At 40.2% G+C, this 24,788-nt stretch overlaps 1 protein-coding gene and 1 pseudogene across 1 annotated transcript in view; both read left to right on the forward strand.

Moving 5' to 3' along the window:
- LOC106974915 (zinc finger protein 677-like) overlaps nt 1–24,788 on the forward strand; it is a 153,086-nt gene that overhangs the window by 98,585 nt on the left and 29,713 nt on the right. The window lies entirely within an intron of this gene.
- Nucleotides 4,144–16,346, forward strand: LOC128313279 (vomeronasal type-1 receptor 2-like; annotated as a pseudogene).

Consider the following 24,788-nt stretch of genomic DNA (forward strand, 5'->3'; position numbering starts at 1 on the left):
AGTCTCTCTGTGTCCTTATTTCTCTTCAGTCCTTTTGTCCATTTCTGTTTCCCTCCCTCGCTATTACTCCTCCAACAGTCTGACACCACTCTATTACGGCCTCTGTTTCAATCCCCGCCGTTCTTTCTCCCCACACTTTCCAATGACCCTCTAACTCCGCAGATTTCTGCGTCTTTCCCCGCCATCTCTGCCCCCACTCTGCCCTCCCTGCGGCGGGGCGAAGGGCGTGCATCCACCTCCCTAGTGACGACTGTGCTCGACGCGGTTGGGGGTGGGGTGTGGCGACCGGGGGGAGACTCGGGAGTCAGAGAAAGGTTCTGAGCGGGAAAACGACCGGCAAGGCGACTTGGGTCTGTAAGGGCCAAAGCAGAAAGGCTGGGCCCGAACCTGCCTCACAGAGATTTTAACCGGAAACGAACGCTGACGCCCGTGACCCGCACCGACTGACTGGGCTCGGAACGTCTTATGGCCACGCCGCGAGAGGCGACAGGGACGAACTCCCAGCGAGAGGCATGAGTGGTTTCAAAGATTTTACCTTACCAGGTGCCCCCGAAACCTGGGTGGGGAGGCGGGGCCCGAGGAGCCGCTCCAGGGCAAGAAGCAGAAAAATGGACACTCACTCATCCGAGCACAACCTTTGCTCCGGGAAATCGGCTTCCGGGTCTGCAGGAAAGCGCGCATGCGCATGGGTCTCGTCGATCAGCCGGGGCGTTCTCAGGGCGGAGCCGGGGCGGTTGCGGAAGCGGCGGGTGTGGGCGGGACCCCGGCGCGCTGGGTCTCCTGCCTTGCACGACACGGGGGCCTGCTGTTTGGTCTTCTGTTTGTCCTTCCTGCCCCGCGTTTTCGGGTTCTGCTTTTGGATTCCTTCCAGTCCCGCTGGTGTCGTTTGGAGCCAGGCTGGGCACAAGGTTAGGGAAGGGTGGGCTGCTTCTGTTGGGAGTGGTGGTATTTGACAAGTTGATCACGGTGCCCATGGAAACATTTTTAGCGAGCGGTGGAGATTGGCCTCCAGCGGGAGGGGCGGAGCAGCGATGCTACCTGGGGCCGGGGGTCCTCGTGGGGCGACTGAGACCCGGACAGTGACAGCTTCTTGTTTAATGAAGTTAAAGCCGGGTGGTCAGTATCGGTGATGGACGCTAGAATGCGACATGCAAAACTCTTCTGTGGGGAATGTGCAGTTTGGTACTAGTTGTAATTTTCACTGAACTGTCACTTCTTCTCCCCATTGGCCCTTCTGCTCTCCTGGGGGTTCCAGGCCAGGCTCTGGGCTGTGGGGGGTGAGGGTTGGCACATTGCTTTAAAGAAGCAAACATTTCTGCCTCTATGGGTTATCAATTTTTCTCTCTTTATTTGGTATTGGAATCCACACCTTCGAGGTGAATTATAAATCCAAACGCCTTTGAGACCTACCAGATGGCACCTGTATTTTGCTTAACCTTTAATTACTAAATATCATTGCAATTTTAGTTTAAAAATTTTTTCACTTCTTTTGGAAGACTAGTTTTTACCTGAAAATTAGATTTTTAAATATGTATTTATTTTGTGGGAGAGTACAGGGGCAAGTGCAAGCAAGGGAGGGGCAGAGAGCTAGATCTAGAAACCCAAGCAGGCTCTGAGCAGAGCCCTCTGCCCACCCCCCATTACTCCCACTCTGGGCTGGATCTCACAAATCCTGAGATCATGACCTGAACCAAAACCAAGAGTCTGAGGCTTAATTAACCAACTGAGTCAGCCAGGTGCCTAGAAAATTAGATTATTTTAACTGATCGCTTCGTTTTCTGTTTCCGAATGCTTCGTGTGAAGTGCAGTTAACATAGCTTCTAAAATGTGTACTCTTTCAGAGATACTTAACTTTTCCTAGTACTGGTGAAATACTGGTTTTGAAATATTTCCAGAGACATGTGGTAAGGATGTCTGTTCTTTACGTGAATAATACAAGCAAATAGTAAAGCTAGTTTTTCACATCTTCAGTAGCATCATATACACTCTTAATAATTTTTAATATGAAATATGCAAGTTAATAGCTCTTCTGTTTCCTGTGGAAATTCTGAAGGTGGTGCTGGCTGCATTTGCTTTTCACACCCTCTCTGTTATGTGACTGCCCCCTCCAGTGCTTAAATCTCTGCAAGGAGTGAATGAACAAATGACTACACATTGTTTAACAGTTTACAATAATTTATAGGTATCTTGTCATTTTAGAGGGCTGTGTATTCTTTCTGCAGCATGCAGAGATGACCCGGGACACAATGAGGTCAGGACTCCAGAGAACAGAAGGGCAGATTGTTAAAACAAAACAAAAAACAAACAGGGAGTGATTAGATCAGAGGGGTTCATGACCCACCAACTGGGGTTTTCAGAGAGAGCCAAATAAAAAGGTTGAAGAGAGAGCATAAAACGATACAAAGGTGCTTATCAAGACAAGGATGCCTTGGGTAGCCCTCACTTCTGGGGAAATTCTGGAGATGTTGTCCTGTGAATGTGCTGGACCCACTGCTTGTATCTTAAGAGCTTGAAAACTATGGAGTTGCTGGCCCCTATCGTGAATCCCAAATGTCTGACAGTAGAGAACGTTACAAGTAGGGCAAGTGCTGATTGTGTGATCTTCTTATTCAGCACCCCCAGTCATATTTCTATATAATGTTTCCACTGTTCATTGTCAGTCACAAGAAGAAAGTGGTATTTGCCAGCACAGTTAGGATCCAGCCGCTGATTGTTAGGCACACAGAGCTTTTATTTTAAGTTCTATCATCTTGGAGTTCCTGAGGCCATCGTGATGTCCTGGAAGACACTCAAGAAGCAGGTGGTGCCAATGGATACACCAGTGGCCACTCTGAACATACAAAACAAGTTTCATCAAAACTCAACGAAGATATTTTTCAAGCCAAAAGTGTTGCTGAGCTACGTCTTTAATGATGATGAGCCAGAGGTTGGCTACAGTCAGGTGCTTGAGAAGCAGGTCTTAGGAAGGTATTTAATCATTTTTAATTATTTTTTTACCATATAGACTTCTCTTTTGTTTGACCTTTATCCCGCTGTAGGATGTGAAGAATAAGAACACTGATTGTCATTTTGGTAGGAATCCCCATTTACCAAATGCCAAGCATTAATAATGTTATACCTACTGTAGTTTTTGCTGGGTATTAACTTTTCTTATGCACTTTGGCATACTTCTGAATTTTTAACTTCACTGATCTAATAGTCTGTTCATAAATAAACATCTCATAAGGATAACCATACTCATTTTGGTTTTTTAAAAGAGTTTTTGTGTGTATTGTTTTTTGTTCAATATTCTATAAGATTTTTGCAGTAACATTGTTAGTTCAAAAACTGGCTGATGGTATGTATGTCAGGATCCAATTAAATTTATAAGTTACTTTAAGAAGAATTGACCTTTTTATAATATTGAGTTTTTCTACCCAGGAACATGATGTAAATTTACTTTCATTTATTTCTACTTTCATGTATTTCAGGAATGTTTTATTTTTTCGCCATATAGGCTTTACATATTTTGTTAGATTCATTCCTAGTTAGTATATTTCATTTTTTAAAGTTACTTGTTTTTTTATTTAGAGTGCAAGAGAAAGAGAGAGGGTAGGAAGAGGGAAGTGGGGGGGGGGGAATTCCAAGCAGTCTCCATGCTCAGCATGGAGGTGGATGTATCACTCCCTGGGATGAAACCAGGAGTTGGCCACTCAACTGACTGAGACACCCATGTGCCCGTATTTCATTTTAGGATACACTATTTTGTGTTTTCTTTTGTCATTTATTTATTTGTTTATTTTTATTTTTTTCATTTACATCTAAGTTAGTTAGCATATAGTACAACAGTGATTTCAGGAATAGATTCCTTTATGCCCCTTACCCATTTAGCCCATCCCCCCTCCCACAACCCCTCCAGTAACCCTCTGTTTCTTCTCCATATTTAAGAGTCTCTTATGTTTTGTCCCCCTGTTTTATATTATTTTTGCTTCCCTTCCCTGTGTTCATCTGTTCTGTGTCCTAAAGTCCTCATATGAGTGAAGTCATGATATTTGTCTTTCTGACTAATTTCACTTAGCATAATACCACCTAGTTCCATCCATGAAGTTGCAAATGGCAAGATTTCATTCTTTTTGATTGCCAGTAATACTCCATTGTGTGTGTGTGTGTATGGCACATCTTTATCCATTCATCTATCGATGGACATTTGGGCTCTTTCCATACTTTGACTATTGTTGATAGTGCTGCTATAAACATTGGGGTGCATGTGTCCCTTCGAAACAGCACACACACCTGTATCCCTTGGATAAATACCTAGTAGTGCAATTGCTGGGTTGTAGGGTAGTTCTATTTTTAGTTTTTTGAGGAACCTCCATACTATTTTCCAGAGTGGCTGCACCAGCTTGCATTCCCACCAGCAGTGCACAAGAGATCCTCTTTCTCCACATCCTTGCCAGCATCCATTGCTGCCTGAGTTGTCAATGTTAGCCATTCTGACAGGTGTGAGGTGGTATCTCATTGTGGTTTTGACTTATATTTCCCTGATGGTGAGTGATGTTGAGCATTTTTTCATGTATCAGTTGGCCATCTGGATGTCTTCTTTGGAAAAGTGTCTATTCATGTCTTTATTTCTTCACTGGATTATTTGTTTTTTGGGTGTTGAATTTGATAAGTTCTTTATAAATTTTGGATATTAACCCTCTATCTGATATGTCATTTGAAAATATCTTCTCCCATTCCATCAGTTGCCTTTTAGTTTTGCTGATTGTTTCCTTCTCTGTGCAGAAGGTTGTTATTTTGGTGAGGTCCCAGTAGTTCATTTTTGCTTTTGTTTTCCTTGCCTCCAGAGACGTGTTGAGTAAGAAGTTGCTGCGGCCAAGATCAAAGAGGTTTTTGCCTGGTCTCTCATCGAGGATTTTGATGGCTTCCTGTCTTACATTGAGGTCTTTCATCCATTTTGAGTTTATTTTTGTGTACAGTATAGGAAAGTGGTCCAGGTTAATTCTTCTGCATGTTGCTATCCAGTTTTCCCAGCACCACTTGCTGAAGAGACTGTCTTTATTCCGTTGGATATTCTTTCCTGTTTTGTCAAAGATTAGTTGGCCATATGTTTGTGGGTCCATTTCTGTGTTCTCTATTCTGTTCCATTGATCTGAGTGTCTGTTTTTATGCCAGTAACATACTGTCTTGATGATTACAGCTTTGTAATACAGCTTGAAGCCTGTAGGTTACACTATTTTTTTAAAAATGTTTATTATTTTTGAGAGAGCACAAGTCCGAGAGGGGCAGATGGAGAGAGGGAGACACAGAATCTGAAGCAGGCTCCAGGTTCTGAGCTGTCAGCACAGAACCCGACTCATGGCTCAAACCAAGGAACCAAGAGATCATGACCTGAGCCCAAGTCGGACACTGAACTCACTGAGCTACCCAGGCACCTCTATTTTATGTTATACCCTTGTAATTGCTGGCCCTGCTACTATAACTTGTAAATGATTGTTTGTTGTACATCAGCTATTGTACAAAAATATTCTATTCTATGTATAGGGTTGCCTGTGGGGCTCAGTTGGTGGAATGTGCAACTCTTGAACTTGGGATCATGAGTTTGAGCCCCATCTTGGGTATAGAGATTACTTAAAAAGAAAATCTTTAAAACAAATAGTCTATGTGCAAAAAGGCTATTGTTTTTCTGTATCAGTACTATAGCCTATTAGCTTACTGAATTATTTTTCAAAGTGGATTTTTCTAGGAGTTCCTTTGTGTTTCCAGAGGCATACTTGTATCATTTGCAAACATAGTTCTACGTCCTTCTTTCTCATTCCTATGCCATTTTAAGTTGCCCTAGCTAAACCTCCAACAAAATGACAAATGTATACAACCGGTGACCATGTACTTTTTTAGTGTGGTTTTCTGGCCTTAGTGGATATATCTAGCACTTCCCTATGAGCAAGATGAAGACTTTGTTTTGTCAAGTTGGGAAAGATCCTAAAGAATTTCCTAATTTCACATGTTTTGATTTAACATTCTTACATGATGAATTCCTCCAAATAATGTTTTTGTAACTATGAGTAAGATTTCTTGATTTCTCTTCATAAATGTGATACAGTATATTAATGAGTTTCCTAATAGCGAATCATCCTTGAATTTTAGGCACAAATTCTTTGCTATCATATTTTTATATGATTTTTCAGGGGTTTTGGCTATATTTATTTTACATGGTACCATCTGTCAGAAGAGGTAACATCTTTCTGTGGTATTCTTTTTGGTACAAACTTTAGGATGTTTCAGTATCAGAATTTTATGTGACGTATAAAGATAATTTGGAAATTTTACTTCCTCTCTGATGCTCTTGAGTAAGTAGCATTAGCTTATTTGCTATATAAGAGAGTGGAAGAGTCTGGCTGCTAATGTGATCTGGGTGCTTTCATTTATGAGGGACTCTGATAAATGTTTTCCTCTTCTCTATGGATATTGGTGTGTTTGGACTCCTTATCTTACTGAAGTCAATTTTGATAAAATGTATTTTCTTAGAAAATGTCCATTTTATATAGGCTTTCTAGTTAATTTGTTTTGAGTTGGGGAAGCAGGACAAATATTTAATTTCACTTCTTGGCATCATGTTCTTTATTTGCATTTATCGAAAATTTTGAATGTATTGCACCTATTGAAAATTTTAAAAATAGAAAGCCTTCTTGGGTCATTTGGAGAATTCTTTCTTTCTGCCCATAAGTGAAATGGTGGTGGTAGTTGGGTCTGAGGATTAACAAAGAATTAGACTGGGGTAAGAGAAATTCTCAGGGAAGCACAGAATCCAGTGAGGCACATGTGCTTCTTCACTGGTCTCTCATGGCTCAGACCTCAGCATTTCCTCCTTCCATGGGACACTCTGTCTGCTTCCAAGAATAATGGAAAAGGAAGAGTCGCTCTCATACACTCCAACTGTCTCTTTGGATACGCTCACTAGAAACTTCTAATAGATCCTGGTAATTAAAGAATTTTTCAGAACCATTCTCAGCTCCCCAAGTGTTGAACCAACATTGTCACTACAGCTGACATGTTGATGGCAATTCTTTGGGGAGGTGAGGTCACAGAATCACTAACCTCTATCTCAGGGTTTGGCTTTCTCCCTCCCACACATGCTTTGCCTGCTACTTTACACCCAGCTCCCAGTTCTTGTGGCAGGAAGGAGTCTATGAGTATCTTCTAGTTTAGTCTCTAAGGTTAGGAGATGCAGTAGGAATCTGGGTAGGCGAGCATGTCTGGGAAAAGAATCTTCCGGCACAGGCTGAGCTTGTGAGAGAGACTGCTCAATCAGTGCATGACTGCTGCTAACGTAATTTAACAAAATCCTCATTGACGGGGTTCTTCGTGTTTGATCCAAGTGCGCTCAGAGTCTGAATTTTAAGATACTTCAAGATTATAATTTCAGGGGCCACCTGGGTGGCTCAGTCATTGAAGCATCCAACTGTTGATCTCAGCTCAGGTCTTGATCTTGGGGTCATAAGTTCAAGCCAGTGCTGGGAATTGACAGCCTACTTAAAAAAAAAAAAAAAAGATTATACTTTCAGAATTGATCTGCCATACAGTGTGCAAGGGTCACAGAGACATTTTCAGGAGAAATAATGTGATTTCTCTAAAGACATGTGTGTGTGATAATGAGTATGATGGAACTAATTGAAATACAGCAGAAACAGTAGAAACAGTTGTCTGAATGGGAATTGCTGAAATTTATTCTTCTGTAACTTGAGTATGATGCGCTTAATAGAGAGAGTAAATATGTCTCTACTGAAAATCTCTGTGGTCTCTTGATCAGTGAGACAATCTTGTTTCCTAAAATAAGGAAATGTCCTTTAAGAAAAAGCTAACATCACTATAGAGGGTTTTAAAGAGAAATAGATTAAGGACTTTATTTTTATATATTAATTTAATTTTAATATGATGGATTAATTTAAAAATATAATCTCATCAAGGAAAAAAGCAATATTAAGCTATATTTCTTCTGGTTTAAAATCGTTTCAAGACTATTCCCAACTCACTATTCACTTCTCTTGATTTTCAATTTATTAAATGCCCAAATTCCAAGTCTTCAAATTCCATTTTGCATGTTTGTATTATACTTTAATTGCATTTTCAAATCAAATATTAGTTCAAGTTTCAGTTTGTTTATTCTAAAATAACAAACATACACTGATTAATATGTATTTAAATAGGATTAATATTTTCTGCCCTAATATGCTTTATCACTATGTGAGTTTTATGTCCCATATATTAGCACACAGTGCAGTTCTGCACAATAATTTCTCTTACGGATATCATTGTACCTTTGGTCCAGGCAAAAAATGAAATGAGTTTTCTGCTGCCATCCTGACATTTGTCTACATTACATAAATCAGATTGGCTCATATAAAATTGTTCAGTGCATCTATAATTTATTAAGGCCTTTGAAACTTTGTTCCTTAGTTATATTGGTCAAAAAGAACACTTTAAAAAAGTGGGAAATGATCAAACCAGGTTTATTAAGGAAAATAAATTTAAAATATGAGAAGGTGTCTGTGTGTATGTGTATACCCATGACGAGTTTCCTGGCATAGTATAGTACAGTAGGAAACATTCATGTCATTGAAACTAGGCTACCCAGGTTCAAATCCTGATTCTACTTCTATTTAGATGAGTCATTTAACTTCCCGTGGTTAAATTCTCCTCATCCACAGAATGAGAGTAATGTTAGTTCCTAGCTCGTAGGGTTGTGAATATTATATAAGTTACAATAGGGAAAGCAGTAATAACAGTGACCCACGCATTATAAGTGCTATTAAAACACACACATGTAACTTGGGAAATCTCTTAACAAAAGACAATATAGTTTAGATGTTCATTCTCAGGGAACAGGAGAGATAAGGTGAGATTTTATTTTCCATGAAAGTGTAGCCTGAAATTCATACTTTAATGCAGAACTCTCTGCCTGTGAATTTGAATATTGAGTTCTGGACAACGACAGAATGGTTTCAGTGCATTTGAATATAGTGATCTTCCTATCCCAGATAGTCATTGGAATCCTGATCAATTTCTCACTCTTCTATCATTAGATGTCCCTTTGCTGTAGAGGATGCGAGCCGAGATCCACAAAGTTGGTTCTCAGGCATCTGAGTGTAGCCAACTCCTTGCCCATTCTCTCTAGAGGAATCCCAGAGACCATGGCAGCTCTAGGGCTGAAACATTTCACCAATTGTTTTGGATGCTATGTTCTTTTATATGTTCACGGAGTGGCCAGAGGTATGTCCCTTTGTTCCACCTGCCCCTTGAGTGTCTTCCAGGCCATCACGATCAGTCCTGGGAACTCCAGGTGGGCAGAGCTTAAAGTGAAAGCTCCAAAGTACATTGGCCCCTCCAGTATCCTATGCAGGGTGTTCTGCATGTTGGTAAACATGTTTTTTCCTATTTATATGGCTGGTAAATGGAACAACAAACTATTATCCAAAAAAATGATTTGGGATATTGTTGTGCTTCACAGTGTAGAGACAAGATCACAGGCTCATTAGATGCAGCAATGATATTTTCCATACATTTTGTTTTTGGGACACATGACCCTGCCCAGCAACTCCTTGGTTTTTCTTATTCACTGGCACAGAGGGTCCAATGCATCCATAAGAGCAATCTGTCCCCCACCAAGCCCTCCAGTGAGACTGTGAGACCGGAGCCACCCAAAGCATCCTTGTTTTGGTGACCACCTTTGCATCGTTTTATGCCATTTTGTCCATCATTTGTGTTTACTTGGCTCTCTTGAATAATTCTAGTTGGTGGCTGGTGAATATCACTGTACTAATCACTGCATGTTTTTCAACTATTAGTCCTTTTGTTCTCATGAACCATGACCCCAGCATATTCAGGCTGTGTGTACTGTGTCTGCTGTGGAAGAAATACATAATTCCCTCATCTCATCATGGAAATATAATAGTCTTCCATCAGTTCAGCCATGGATGCCCTGAGACCTCAAATAATGTTAAGAACAAATATGTTCCAGTTTCCATGCAGAGAGAGGGGTGAATGAGACCCACTGACACCAGCCTGATATGAAATAATAAAGATCATGGTACAAGAAATCCTCTCTAATTAATATGTGTGTGCTTATATAGTTGTATTTTTATTAATGGTAACAGTGGAGAAGTTAAGATTCCATAAAACAGTCCTGAAATAATGTGAACATACTAGAAATATTTTTGAATGTGTAACTTTCATATTGAGATATTAAATTTTCCCAAGATGTACCTGAGAGTGGAATTGTAAATCCTGATTTCTGATGCAAATGGCCTGGGGTGAAGGTGGAGGGAAAACTAGGTTTTACTTATTGTTGGCTTTGGAGGCTATGTTGTGAATATTATGCCTCATATCTAAGAGATATTGGGAATATTTTAAATATGATAACATTTATGGAGCAAGATGAGTGCTTTAATTAAAATATTTTCTGGTCAACATTTGAAGAGTAAACTGCGGGACACAAAGAGGAACATAGGAAGAGGTGTCAGCTGAATTTTAGAAAGGGTGCAGGTGCAACCAGTAAACAGATTGCGTATGTGGCAAAAGACTGAATGACTTTTGAGATGTTTACAAGGTAGACTGTTCTGTGTTAAATCTTGATGGTAGTTGGCTGTGTTGGTGAGAAAGAGATTTCAAGATGGACTTCTGCTTTTCCAGCTTGAGGTTATGGAGGACCATTTCATCAAGCTTGGTGGCTTGGTGCAGGAGACGAATAGCAATTTGAAGGTGGAGTATATGAACATATTTTGTTTAACAAGGGATAGTATCACTTTTGAAATCACCACCAGGGCAATATAGACAGCACTGAAAGGAAAAAAAGATATTAACTAAAACATAGAACTATTTTAGGGGGGCCTGGCTGGCTCAGCCAGTAGAGTATGCGTCTTTTAATCTCCAGATGGTGACTTTGAGTCTGATATTGGGTGTAGAGATTAATTAAAAATAAAAAAATTAAAGAACAAAGATTTCAGGGGCACCTGGGTGGCTCAGTCAGTTGGGCATCTGACTTTGGCTCAGGTCACGACCTCGCAGTTTGTGAGTTTGAGCCCCGCATCTGGCTCTGTGCTGACAGCTCTGTCTCTGTTCCACCCCTGTGCGCGCTCTCTCTCTCTCTCTCTCTCTCTAAACTAACAAAACTCTAAAAAAATTTTTTTAAAGAAATATTTTAATCTAATTGTTAATAAATCATAAGCACTTGCAAGTTTTTTTAGATAAATATTTTAGTTTGGAATAACTTTAGATTTTCAGAAAATTTGTAAAGATAACATTGAGAGTTCCAAAATGGCGCTCACCCAGTACCCTAAATGCTACCATCTTAACTTTATCATTGTTCACTTGTCAAAACTAAGGAACCAACATCGGTATGTCACAGTTAACTAAACTTCAGACTTTATTTACATTTCAACTGTTTTAACACGCTCATTTTTCCCCATCAACATCCAATCCAGGATATCACATACATGGAATTGTCCTGTCTCCCCCAGTCTCCTCTGCTCAGTGACATGTTCTCACAGTTTCCTTGTTTTTCATGACACGTTTGAGGTATACTGGTCCCTCACATTTTAGAATGCCTCTAAAGTTGAATTTCTCAGAAGTTTTCTTTTTCTTTTCCTTAAGTTTATTTATTTGATAGGGAGGACAGGGGGGCAGAAAGAGGGAAAGAAAGAATCCCAAGCAGGCTCCACGCGGTCAGCGCAGGGCCTGACCTGGGGCTTGATCCCACTAACTGTGAGATCATGACCTGAGCTGAAATCAAGAGTCAGTCGCTCGACCAGCTGAGCCACCCAAGTGCCCCTGAAGTTGTTCTCCTGGATAGACTGCGTTTATGGATTCTTGAGAAGAATATCACATCTCATCACGGCATACAGTCTGAGAGGTTTCTTGCAATTAACACGAGTTACCTTGGATGATGTTAATCGTGATCAGTTAGTTAAGGTCATGTTCACCAGACTCCTCCACTGTAAAATTACCATGCATGCCTTTCCATACTCTATTCTTTGGGAAACTCTAAATACAGCCCACAGTCAAGTGAGGGGGCGGTGGGGGACGATGGTACTTGAGGGTAGGGGTGTGCTGTTGAACTAAGCTCCACATCCTGGAGGGCTAAGTAGCCACATTTATTATCTGCCATTCTTCTGTGTGGAAGCTGTCACTTCTCCTTCATGTATGTGTTTATTCAATTGGTTACTCATATCAGCATGAACTCATTTATACTTATTTTATACCTTGTGTTATACTTCAATGCTCTGCAAATTATTTAGTTGCTTAGATTGTTCAAGCTTTGGTCATTGGAAGCTGTGGTATAACGTACACTCAGGGGGCACCTGGGTGGCTCCATCAGGGAAGCATTCAATTTCAGCTCAGGTCATGGTCTCACAGCTTGTGGGTCCAAGCCCCACACTGGGCTCTGTTTTGATAGATCAGAGCCTGGAGACTCCTTCGGATTCTGTGTCTCCCTCTCTCTCTGCCCCTCCCACTCTTGTGTGCGTGCATGCACTCTTTCTCCCAAAAATAAACATGAACACACACACACACACACTCACCTGGTCTTTGTCTCAGGTTCCTGGCTCAAAGCTTCAGAAACCTTTAAGAATTCCTAAGTGGTAGGAGTGTCCTTATTACACTAAGGAGGCAACTCTGGGCAAGGGTTCCCCACAGAACTTCAAAATGGGGGACTGGACACCTCTGAAAGACCAACTATGTGATTGGATGGAAACGCTTAGCAGCCCAACCCCTAGGGAGAGGAAGGAGGCTGACTGGGGATTGACTTCAGTCATGTGGCCAATGATTTAATCAACCAAGTCTACGTAGTGAAGCCCTGATTAAACACCTGGAGGAGCTCCTGGGAGCTTCTTTGTGGGGGACAAAAGCTACTGTATGGGCAGTCCTCCCAAACCCTGCCCTATGGATGCCTTCATGTGGCTCTTTACTGCTATCCTTTACAATAACATGTGAAATGACAAAACTAAAACAATTTAGTAACGAGTTTGCTGTCGTTTATTCCAGGGAAGACAACCCTTGATTTGGGGAGGACAGAGCCTCCCATGCAGGGAATAGAGTGCTCTTCCTGATGGATTTGGGGCAAGATTGACTTTTAGAAGAGGCAGTGCAGAAACAGAGCATGTTTGGCTAGGAGGTCGGGGATTTCCTTAGAAGAACAGAACTGCTATTTTCCAGTATAAGGTCGGCCAGCTGAAACTGAGTTAGAGGTCTGTGATTGGTATATATTAGGTTTCTTTGCTGATGTTTCACATAAGAGCAGGCTGGTTTAGATTTGTGATGCGGGTCGGGCACCTGGGGTGGCCTCCATTTTTTGTGTCCCAATATACCAAATAACTTTATCAAGGATTATCATACATATAGCACTTTCCGAGTTCTGTGAGTCTTCCCTGCAAATATTGAACAAGAGGGGATCAGAGGAAGCCTTAAATTTGTATTTGGCTGGAGATGTGTGGGAGGTTTGGGAATGCCTGACTTGTGACTGGTGTCTGAAGTGGGGGAAGTCCCAGGCAGGACTTTGTCCTTAACTTGTGGGGTCTCTACTAACACCAGATAAATTCAGAATTATATTGAATTGAAGGACACCCAGTTGGTATCAGAGATTTGGTAACAGGAGGCAGGAGTTCTTTCAGGTTTGGCTGTTATGGCCCTTTGATATGTCCCCATTTTTTTTTTTTATTACTTCCTTACTCTTAACATTCTGCCACTACAAGATCCCCCAGGCTCATCTTGTATTTTCCCTGCGCCTGCCACAGAATCAGCCATAACTCCAAGGAGCCTTTTTTTTTTTTTTTTTTTTTTTTAGAGAATAGTGTTAGAAACCAAGATGTGGATGCTGAGTGTTCTCCTTGCTACTGGAATGTCATTGCTCTTAGACTCTCTGAGTAGAACGATCTGGGAATTACCTGTCCTCACACAGATCTAGTTTTCTCTTTCCCATTTTATTTACTTACCTACAGCTAACTGCTCTCATACTGATGTCCCTGACTCTGTTACCGTACTTCAGGGTTCATTTTAGCCTTTCCCCCTTGCTTTTCTGTATCTGTCTATATTTACCAAGTACTATGGCATCATATGCCTTTGAAGAGTTTTGCATCTGTTTCTCCATGCTCCCATGCTCTCTGCACACTACCTATAACCTCCTCCCTCTGGCCTCATTTGGACCCTACTCTATCACACGCCTGTAACCTTCCAAATATGCCCTATTCACCTGCCCCTGCAGTGGCAATGCTCACAGCAGTTTAAGATACTGCATGTGGTAAATGTCATCTTTCGGGGTTGTTGCAGGGATGGAAGAAGTAAAAAAAAGGTGGAAAGTGCCCCCCATTTTCAGGCATCCAAGGTCAGGAGGTGCCTGTATTCTTCCAACATGTGAGGACATTGTCGAGACCCACATGTGCATGCGGACTCTTTGAATGTAATTACATACATAGAACTGGCAATGCGGGAGTACAGGCAAGTGTGTGTAAATGTGAGTGTGTGCTTGTATTTGATGAGTGCATGCACAAATGTGAGTTTGCTATGGAGTCTATGAGTGTGAGTGTGTAAACGTAAATGGCTGTGGATTTGAATGTAGCGCATATGCAAGTGTTTGGATCTGTGTGTAATGTTTCTGTATGTGTGTGTGTGTTCGTGAAATACGGGATGTCCATCATGATTCTAGTGTCTGACGTGAATATGGGGAGTATTTGTGTATTTGTGTGTAGTGAAAACAAGGGATTAATTAGGATTCTGATATCATTCTGGTAAATGTACCCCTTTGTGATTATGAAATAGATTTCATTCTCCCTGGTCATGTTATTTGGTCTTTAATTAACTTTGATCTTAATATAGCTACTCTATTTTTAATAGCATTTATGTTTATCTTTTGTCCAGGATTTTACTTTGTGTCCTTAATTTTTGAAGGGAATTTCCCCTAGGAAATATATTTTTGTCTGTCTTTAAAAAATCCAATTGTCAGGGGCGCCTGGTTGGCTCACATGGTTATAGGTTTAAGACTCTTGATTTCAGCTCAGGTCATGATCTCATGGCTCTTGAAATTGAGCCCAATGTTGGGGTCTAAACTGTCAGCACAGAGCCTACTGAGATTCTCTTTCAACCTCTCTCTCTCAAATAAATAAAACTAAAACAAAACAAAACAAAACAACCAGTGACAATGTTTGCTTTTCAATGGGGCCTTTAGACTATGTCCTTTTACAGATATTGTTATATAGATTTACATTATCTTGCTATTGCTTTCATGATGTCTCCTTTGCTGTATTCCCTCTCTTTCTGTTTTCTTTGAAATAAGTCAATTTTTACAGATGATTTTGTTTTAAATCCTTTTCTTTGGTTCAATGGTGTTGCCTGTAATTATTTTTTGTGTGTTTGCTTTAGGGGTTATTCAGTACAGCTGACCACAGTATACCTTCACGTGAGTTTATATTTCTTCATATAGAGCATCCGACCCTTCCTTTCCACATGGACTTCCAGTTCTCCACTCCTGCCCTGTGCTACTATTAGTATAGGTTTCTTTTACATATGCTATAAACATATATGCTAGACTGTTAGTTTCTTAAACAGTCCACTAGTTACTAATTCTAGTGCTCTTAATTCCTTTGTGTAGATCAGGAGTCTGCCACCTACAGAACATGAGCCAAAAACAGCCTAACATCTGTTTTTTGCATGAAGTGTAACTGGAATGCAGCCACACTCATATTTAGGAATTTTTGACCCAATAAGGGCATACTGGAAGAGTAGTAACAGAAACAGTATGGCCTACAAAGAATAAAATATTTACTATATGTTCCTTACATAAAAGTTTGCCAACCTCACGCATAGTCACATTAACTTGACATCTAAATTAGTATAAAATTGGGATATGAAACATACTGAAAAGTCAATTTTGTAGTCAAATATTAGGCAATGGTGACACAATATTGGTCTCAACTGGAGGAGTAAGACTAGGAATAAATGGGAGTTAGTAGGTCTTATACTCATGAGGAAAACATGAAATATGCAATTTTGTTAGTATTCAATTTGCAAGTACAGTATCTCATTTGATGTTAAAAATTTGTTTGATGATATTGGCATTGAAGATACGACTAAGGTGTAAAATACCCACCAAATATTACTTGATACACATTCTTTAGTGAAGTAGCAATAAACCCCTGGCTGGCTTCAGGGATAGACAACAGGAAAAGTATATATCTTAATAAGTACTGGGATCAAATCCCTCAGACAGTTTTGACAAATGGCATTTACTATCTTTCCATTAATTCATTACCCCACCCCACTGCTGTATTCTCTCATTAGTGGTAAGGTTGCCATAAAGAAATAGGTCTGTGCATTCTCCAAACAGGTCATGGTTGTGGATCTATCGCATACAATCTTAAGCCCTTTGGGGAGTTTTGTTATTAAATTTGTTTTGTTTTGTTTTAATTTTAGTTTTAATTTTTTAAAATTTACATCCAAATTGTTAGCATATAGTACAACAATGATTTCAGGAATAGATTCCTTAATGCCCTTACCCATTTAGCCCATCCCCCCTCCCACAACCCCTCCAGCAACCCTCAGTTTGATCTCCACATATGAGTCTCTTTTGTTCCACTCCCTGTTTTTATATTATTCCTGTCTCCTTTCCCTATGTTCATTCATTTTGTCTCTTAATGTCCTCACATGAGTGAAGTCATATGATTTTTGTCTTCCTCTGACTAATTTCACTTAGCATAATACCCTCCAGTTCCATCCACGTAGTTGCAAATGGCAAGATTTCATTCTTTTTGATTGCCGAGTAATACTCCATTGTGTATATATACCACATCTTCTTTATCCATTCATCCATCAATGGACATTTGGGCTCTTTCCATACTTTGACTATTGTTGATAGTGCTGCTATAAACATGGGGGTGCATGTGTCCCTTCAAAACAGCACACCTGTATCCCGTGCATAAATGCCTCGTCGTGCAATTGCTGGGTTGTAGGGTAGTTCTATTTTTAGTTTTTTGAGGAACCTCCATACTGTTTTCCAGAGTGGCTGCACCAGCTTGCATTCCCACCAACAATGCAAAAGAGATCCTCTTTCTCTGCATCCTCGCCAACATCTGTTGTTGCCTGAGTTGTTAATGTTAGCCATTCTGACAGGTGTAAGGTGGTATCTCATTGTGGTTTTGACCTGTATTTCCCTGATGATGAGTGATGTTGAGCATTTTTTCATGTGTCGGTTGGCCATCTGGATGTCTTCCTTGGAGAAGTGTCTATTCATGTCTTTTGCCCATTTCTTCACTGGATTATTTGTTTTTTGGGTGTTGAATTTGATAAGTTCTTTTTAGATTTTGGATACTAACCCTTTATCTGATATGTCGTTTGCAAATATCATCTCCCATTCCATCAGTTGCCTTTTAGTTTTGCTAATTGTTACCTTGTTGTGCAGAAGGTTTTTATTTTGATGAGGTCCCAGTAGTTCATTTTTGCTTTTGTTTCCCTTGCCTCTGAAGACGTGTTGAGTAAGAAGTTGCTGTGGCCAAGATCAAAGTGGTTTTTGCCTGCTTTCTCCTCGAGGATTTTGATGGCTTCCTGTCTTACATTGAGGTCTTTCATCCATTTTGAGTTTATTTTTGTGTATGGTGTAGGAAAGTGGTCCAGGTTAATTCTTCTGCATGTTGCTGTCCAGTTTTCCCAGCACCATTTGCTGAAGAGACTGTCTTTATTCCATTGGATATTCTTTCCTGTTTTGTCAAAGATTAGTTGGCCATACGTTTGTGGTTCCATTTCTGTGTTCTCTTTTCTGTTCCATCGATCTGAGTGTCTGTTCTTGTGCCAGTACCATACTGTCTTGATGATTACAGCTTTGTAGTATAGCTTGAAGTCCAGGATTGTGATGCCTCCTTCTTTGGTTTTCTTTTTCAAGATTGCTTTGGCTATTTGGGGTCTTTTCTGGTTCCATACAAATTTTAGGATTATTTGTTCTAGCTCTGTGAAGAATACTGGTGTTATTTTGATACAGATTGCATTGAATATGTAGATTGCTTTGGGTAGTATCAACATTTTAACAATATTTGTTCTTCCTATCCAGGAGCATGGAATATTTTTCCATTTTTTTTGTGTCTTCTTCAATTTCTTTCATAAGCTTTCTATAGCTTTCAGAGTATAGAGTTTTCACCTTTTTGGTTACCTGTATTCCTAGGTATTTTATGTTTTTTGGTGCATTTGTAAAGGGGATCAATCGTTGATTTCTCTTTCTCTTGCTTCATTGTTGGTGAATAGGAATGCAACCAATTTCTGTGCGTTGATTTTATATCCTACCACTTTGCTGAATTCATGAATCAGTTCTAGCAGTTTTTTTTGGTGGAATCTTTTGGGTTTTCCATATAGAGTATCATGTCATCTGTGAAGAGTGAAAGTTTGGCCTCCTCCTGGCTGATTTGGATGCCTTTTATTTCTTTGTGTTGTCTGATTGCAGAGGCTAAGACTTCCAATACTGTGTTGAATAAGAGTGGCAAGAGTGGACATCCCTGTCTTATTCCTGACCTTAGGGGGAAAGCTCTCAGTTTTTCCCCATTGATATTAGCGTTGGGTCATTCATATATGGCTTTTATGATCTCGAGGTATGATCCTTCTATCCCTACTTTCTTGAGAGTTTTTATCAGTAAAGGATGTTGTATTTTGTCGAATGGTTTCTCTGCATCTATTGAGAGAATCATATGGTTCTTGTCATTTCTTTTATTGATGTGATGAATCACGTTAATTGTTTTGCAGATATTGAACCAGCCCTCCCTCCCAGGTATAAATCCCACTTGGTCGTGGTGAATACTTTTTTTAATGTATTGTTGGAGCTGGTTGGGTAATATCTTGTTGAGGATTTTTGCATCCATGTTAATCAGGGAAATTGGTCTGTAGTTCTCCTTTTTAGTGGGGTCTCTGTCTGGTTTTGGAATCAAGGTAATACTGGCCTCATAGAAAGAGTTTGGAAGTTTTCCTTCCATTTCTATTTTTGGAACAGCTTCAAGAGAATAGGTGTTAACTCTACCTTAAATGTTTGGTAGAATTCCCCTGGAAAGCCATCTGGCCCTGGACCCTTGTTTTTTAGGAGATTTTCCATTACTAAATCAATTTCTTTACTGGTTATGGATCTGTTCAAATTTCCTATTTCTTCCTGTTTCAGTTTGGTATATGTTTCTAGCAATTTGTCCATTTCTTTCAGATTGTCTATTTTATTGGCATATAATTGCTCATAATATTCTCTTATTATTGTTTTTATTTCTGCTGTGTTGGTTGTGATCTCTTCTCTTTCATTCTTGATTTTATTTATTTGGGTCCTTTCCTTTTTCTTTTTGATCAAACTGGCTTAGGGTTTATCAATTTTGTTAATTCTTTCAAAGAACCAGCTCCTGGTTTCATTGATCTGTTCTACTGTTTTGTTGTTGTTGTTGTTGTTTTGATAGCATTAATTTCTGCTCTGATCTTTATTATTTCCTGTCATCTGCTTGTTTTGGGTTTTATTTGCTGTTCTTTTTCCAGTTCTTTAAGGCATAAGGCTAGGTTGTGTATTTGAGATATTTCTTCCTTCTTTAGGAGGGCCTGGATTGCTATATAGTTTCCTCTTATGACTGCCTTTGCTGTATCCCAGAGGTTTGGGGTTGTGGTGTTATCATTTTCATTGGCTTCCATATACTTTTTAATTTCCTCCTTAGCTTCTTGGTTGGCCCATTCATTCTTTAGTAGGATGTTCTTTTGTCTCCAAGTATTTGTTAGCTTTCCAAATTTTTTCTTGTGCTTGATTTCGAGTTTCATCATGTTGTGGTCTGAAAATATGCACAGTATGATCTCGATCTTTTTGTACTTGCTGAAGGCTGATTTGTGTCCCATTATGTGGTCTATTCTGGAGAACGTTCCGTGTGCACTGGAGAAGAATGTATGTTCTGCTGCTTTAGGATGAAATGTTCTGAATATAACTGTTAAGTCCATCTGGTCCAGTGTGTCATTCATAGCCATTGTTTCCTTGTTGATTTTACGATTAGATCATCTGTCCATTGCTGTGATAGGGTGTTGAAGTCTCCTACTATTATGTTATTACTGTCAATGAGTTTCTTTATGTTTGTGTTAACATTGTGTTATGTTCTTTATGTATGTTATGTTTATGTTTGTGATTAATTGATTTATATATTTGGGTACGCTCACATTTGGTGCATAAATGTTTACAATTGTTAGGTCTTCTTGGTGGATAGACCCTTTAATTATGATATAATGCCCTTCTTCATCTCTTGATACAGTCTCTATTTTAAAGTCTAGATTGTCTGATATAAGAATGGCTACTCCGGCTTTCTTGTGTTGACTATTAGCATGATAGATGGTTCTCCATCCCCTTACTTTCAATCTGAAGGTGTCTTTAGATCTAAAGTGGGTCTCTTGTAAACAGCATATAGATGGATCTTGTTTTCTTATCCATTCTGTTACCCTATGTCTTTTGATTGGAGCATTGAGTCCATTGACGTTTAGAGTGAGTACTGAAAGATATGAATTTATTGCCACTATGTTGCTTGTAGAGTTGGAGTTTCTGGTGGTGTTCTCTGGTCCTTTCTAGTCTTTGTTGCTTTTGGTATGTATGTATGCATGTACGTATGTATGTATGTATTCATCTTTTCTCCCCTCAGAGAGTCCCCCTTAAAATTTCTTGCAGGGCTGGTTTAGTGGTCACTAACTCCTTTCATTTTTGTTTGTCTGGAAACTTATCTCTCCTGTCATTTTGAATGACAGCCTTGCTGGGTAGAGAGTTCTTGGCTGCATATTTTTCTGAATCAGCACATTGTTTATATTCTGCCACTCCTTTCTGGCCTGCCACGTTTCTGTGGATAGGTCTTCTGCAAACCTGATCTGTCTTCGTAGGTTAAGGACTTTTTTCCCTTGCTGTTTTCATGATTCTCTCCTTGCCTGAGTATCTTTTGAATTTGACGATGATATGCCTTGTTGATGGTTGGTTGTTGTTCAACCTAATGGGAGTCTTCTCTGCTTCCTGGATTTTGATGTCGGTGTCTTTTCTCAGGTTAGGAAAGTTTTCTGCTATGATTTGCTCACATAACTCTTCTACCCCTATTTCTCTCTCTTCCTCTTCTGGGACCCCTATGATTCTGATGTTGTTCCTTTTTAATGAGTCACTGATTTCTCTAATTCTTAAATCCTGCTCTTTTGTCTTAATCTCTTTTTTTCTGCTTCATTATTCTCCATCAGTTTGTCCTCTATATCATTGATTCTCTGTTCTGCCTCATCCATCCTTGCCGCCACGGCATCCATTCGAGTTTGCAGCTCGGTTATATCATTTATTATTTCATCCTGACTACCTTTTATCTCCACTGAAAGGGATTCTAGTCTATTTTTGACTCCAACTAGTATTCTTATTATCGTGATTCTAAATTCTGGTTCAGACATCTTTATTGCGTCTGTGTTGGTTAAGTCCCTGGCTGGCGTTTCTTCCTGCTCTTTCTTTTGGGGTGAATTCCTTCATTTCCACATTTTGAAGGGAGAAAAGGAATTAATGAGGTAGAAAAAATTAAAATTAAAAAAATAAAATTTTAAAATATTAAAATTTAAAAATTAAAAACAAACACACAGAAAAAAAATCAAATAAATGATGCTAGATCCTAGCTGTGTTTTGGTCTGGGTGTTGAAAGTGGCTTGATAGATTAGAGTACACTTGATCTTAGCCAAAAGGCCGAGAAGTGATTTGATAGATTAGAGTAAAAAGGGGAAAAATAGAAAAAAAAATCTTTTGAAAACTTGAAAAAAATGAATACACTGAAGTAGACTAAATGAAATGATGGAAGTAAAATAGAACTTTTAAAAATTTACAGAAAAGTAAAAAACATAGAAAAAATTAAGGAAAAATATTTTTAATAAAAATGCAAAATAAAAATGAATTTTTTCTCTTTCTGTATTCAAGAAAAAGAAAAGAAACGAAAAAGAGGAAAAAAAAAGAAAGAAAATTAAATAGTTGGACCAGCTAACAGACTGGAATATGACTGAAATTACTTTGTTTTCCCCTAGAAGTCAAACTATGAAGCGCTTTATAGTCCATAAACTAAGCAGGTGGTGAGACTTGTGTTCTTGAAGAGTGAGGTTGGCCCAGTTCGGCGGGGTTAGAGTAACAGCTACCTTCTCCTCTAGATGGCGCTGCTAGCCTACTGGGGTGGATGGTTGTGGTGCTTGTAGGTGCATATGCGCATGCGCAGGAGCGGTGAAAATGGCATCACACAGCTATCCAGTCTCTAGTATCGGAACTCTTTTCTCCCCAGTCAGCAATCACGCACCTGTCCTTTGTCTTTGGCTTCTGTCCACTGCCTGCTTCCACACTGTCCATGACCAAGCCCCAGGCAGCACCTCCCTCCTGAGTTTTGTCTCAGATGTGGCTGCCTTCCCCAGCCTCCCACTTCTGAGGGACTGTGGCTTTGACCTGTTACGCCCCTTTGTGGAGGGTCTCACAGAGCAATGGCCAGGTGCCGGCTACACCCAGAAACATTCACAGGACCATGCTGCTGCCGATGCCAAGAGACTGCAGCCAGGTGCCAGCCCGCCCCAGAAAAAGCTCACGAGACAGTGTAGCAGCAGCATTTCAGGGATAATGGAAAATCATAGCACACATCTGGCACCAGGCTTCACCCTTAATGACCTTGTCCAGCATCAGTGAATGCGGCCATTGTCTGGGGTCTGGTGGGCCCAGGTGGCCTCACAGCCTCTACCAAATGTCCTCCCATCAGTAAAACCACTTCTCTTCATGTGGCCCGAACTCCTCCCAGACCCCACTCTGCTCCTGGAGATTCACCCTTCCCACCAGGGCACCACTAGGTATCGTGCTGCGAAGTTGCAGACTCTGCGCTCCTCCTGTTTACAGTCTTAATGGAATTTAAACCCTCTCCCTTCTCCTTTCTCCCTTTTTACTTCAGTTCCTGTGGCGGTTTCCAATTGTCTACTTTCTCTCCCTCTGCTTTTGGGGAGTGGTGCTTTTCCAGTATTCTTCCCTCCTGTCTCCATCCTCTCCACATGCAAAAGCGGCTCCCTGCCCTCTGCAGCTTCTCTCTCCCCAAGTTCACCTCTCCACACTGCGTACCTGCTGAATTCTGAGGTTCAGGTTGTACATTGTTGTGTTAATCCTCAGATCAGTATTCTAGGTGTGCAGGATGGTTTAGTGTTGGTCTGGCTGTATTTCATGGAAGTGAGACACACAAAAAACTTCCATGCTGTTCTGCCATCTTGGCTCCTCCCCCCCAGTCTTTTGGTTGCAGCTACAAAATGTTAAATTCAAGATTCCCTCTCAAATGCTCCATTCTACTCTCAATACAAATATTAATCTCATTGGTCAGGTAGGACAGTTCTTATTTGTGACAGTCCTCCTGGAAATTAGTGGCTGAAACAACTAGGTGGTTTATCTTTCTCACATAACAAGAAGCCCAGGGATGCAGGTTGGGATGGGACAGGTCTCCTGGGCAGTTCTCTGCCTGTTCCACCTCCTTTAGCACTCAGCACTCTCTCTCCTTACAGCAGGATGGCCGCTGTGTGACCAAGAAGGATGAATGGTGAAGGGCAAAGGCCTTTTCTTTTATTAGGTTTTGTCTCATTTACATGGAAATAATCCCAGGAGGTTTTTCCCAATTAGCTACACATTTGAATAATGTAACTCTGATAAGGATATTAGAGGGGCAGTGAGGTGGCTCAGTCAAGCGTCAGACTCTTGATTTTGGTGCAGGGCAACATCCCAGGGTTGTGGGATTGAGACCTGTGTCAGCTCTGCAGTGAGCATGGAGCCTGCTTAAGATCCCTCTGCCCCAGTCCCCCACTTGCATGTACTCTCTCTCAAATAAATTAATTAACTAATTAATTAAAGATACTGGGGACTTTTCAAACTACATAGTCACACCTAAATAACAGAAGGTAAAAGAAAAAGATGGTAAACATTTCGCAGACCAAATTTAAATATACCCATTATTAATATTAAATGACAAGGTAGTCAAGGATAACTGTGGGATGAAAGAGATTTTATCAGCAGACTTTGTTCTTTATCCGGAGGGTATAATATTGCATGCAACCCATGACCAGTATGATATGTGTTCCAAATAAGTTAAAAGTTATTAGTCCTCAGTGTTTTCTTATAGATTTCCTTTGAATTTAAGTTGATTTTATTTACCTGAATGTAAAACTAATTTGCCAAGTTTCATTACAGATATTCTGATTCTAGTACCTTTTTAAAAGGTTGTTTAAAGTTTGTTCATTTTTCCATGCTCAGTGTGGAGTAAGACCTGGGACTCCATCCCACGAACCAGGAGATCATGTCCTGAGACAAAAATCAAGAGTTTGATGCTTAGCCACCCAGGCACTCCCTGTCTAGTGTCTTGGTAGAAAAATGGAAGGACTGATTTTGAGATTCCATTCATTCCATTCTCCCTTAAAGTGAGAGATCTATAAAAGGCTTGTAGTTGGGAAATATTCTCTCACTTCTGAGTCTGTAGTAATATTAGACTGTAACTTAATAGAAAAAGAATCATGACATCACAAGTCTAAAAATGTCTTTGGTAATTTGTCTAAACAGTATTTCACAACCATTTTCCACAATCATATTGTGCAGTAGACGGTATGTGTGCATCAGGAAAAAGAAGTTGGTAGTTAGCATGAGGAAGATTGTGGTCTTTCCCAACCAAGAGAGTCAGAAGTAAACATTCAGTTTTATACTGAAGAGTCTGACTCTACTCTTGATGCCCGACTAATGGTACCCGTGAAGCGTCATTACCTCTTACTATTCTGCTCATCTGGGC

The sequence above is a fragment of the Acinonyx jubatus genome, chromosome E2, assembly GCF_027475565.1.
Source record: "Acinonyx jubatus isolate Ajub_Pintada_27869175 chromosome E2, VMU_Ajub_asm_v1.0, whole genome shotgun sequence".
Lineage (NCBI taxonomy): Eukaryota > Metazoa > Chordata > Mammalia > Carnivora > Felidae > Acinonyx > Acinonyx jubatus.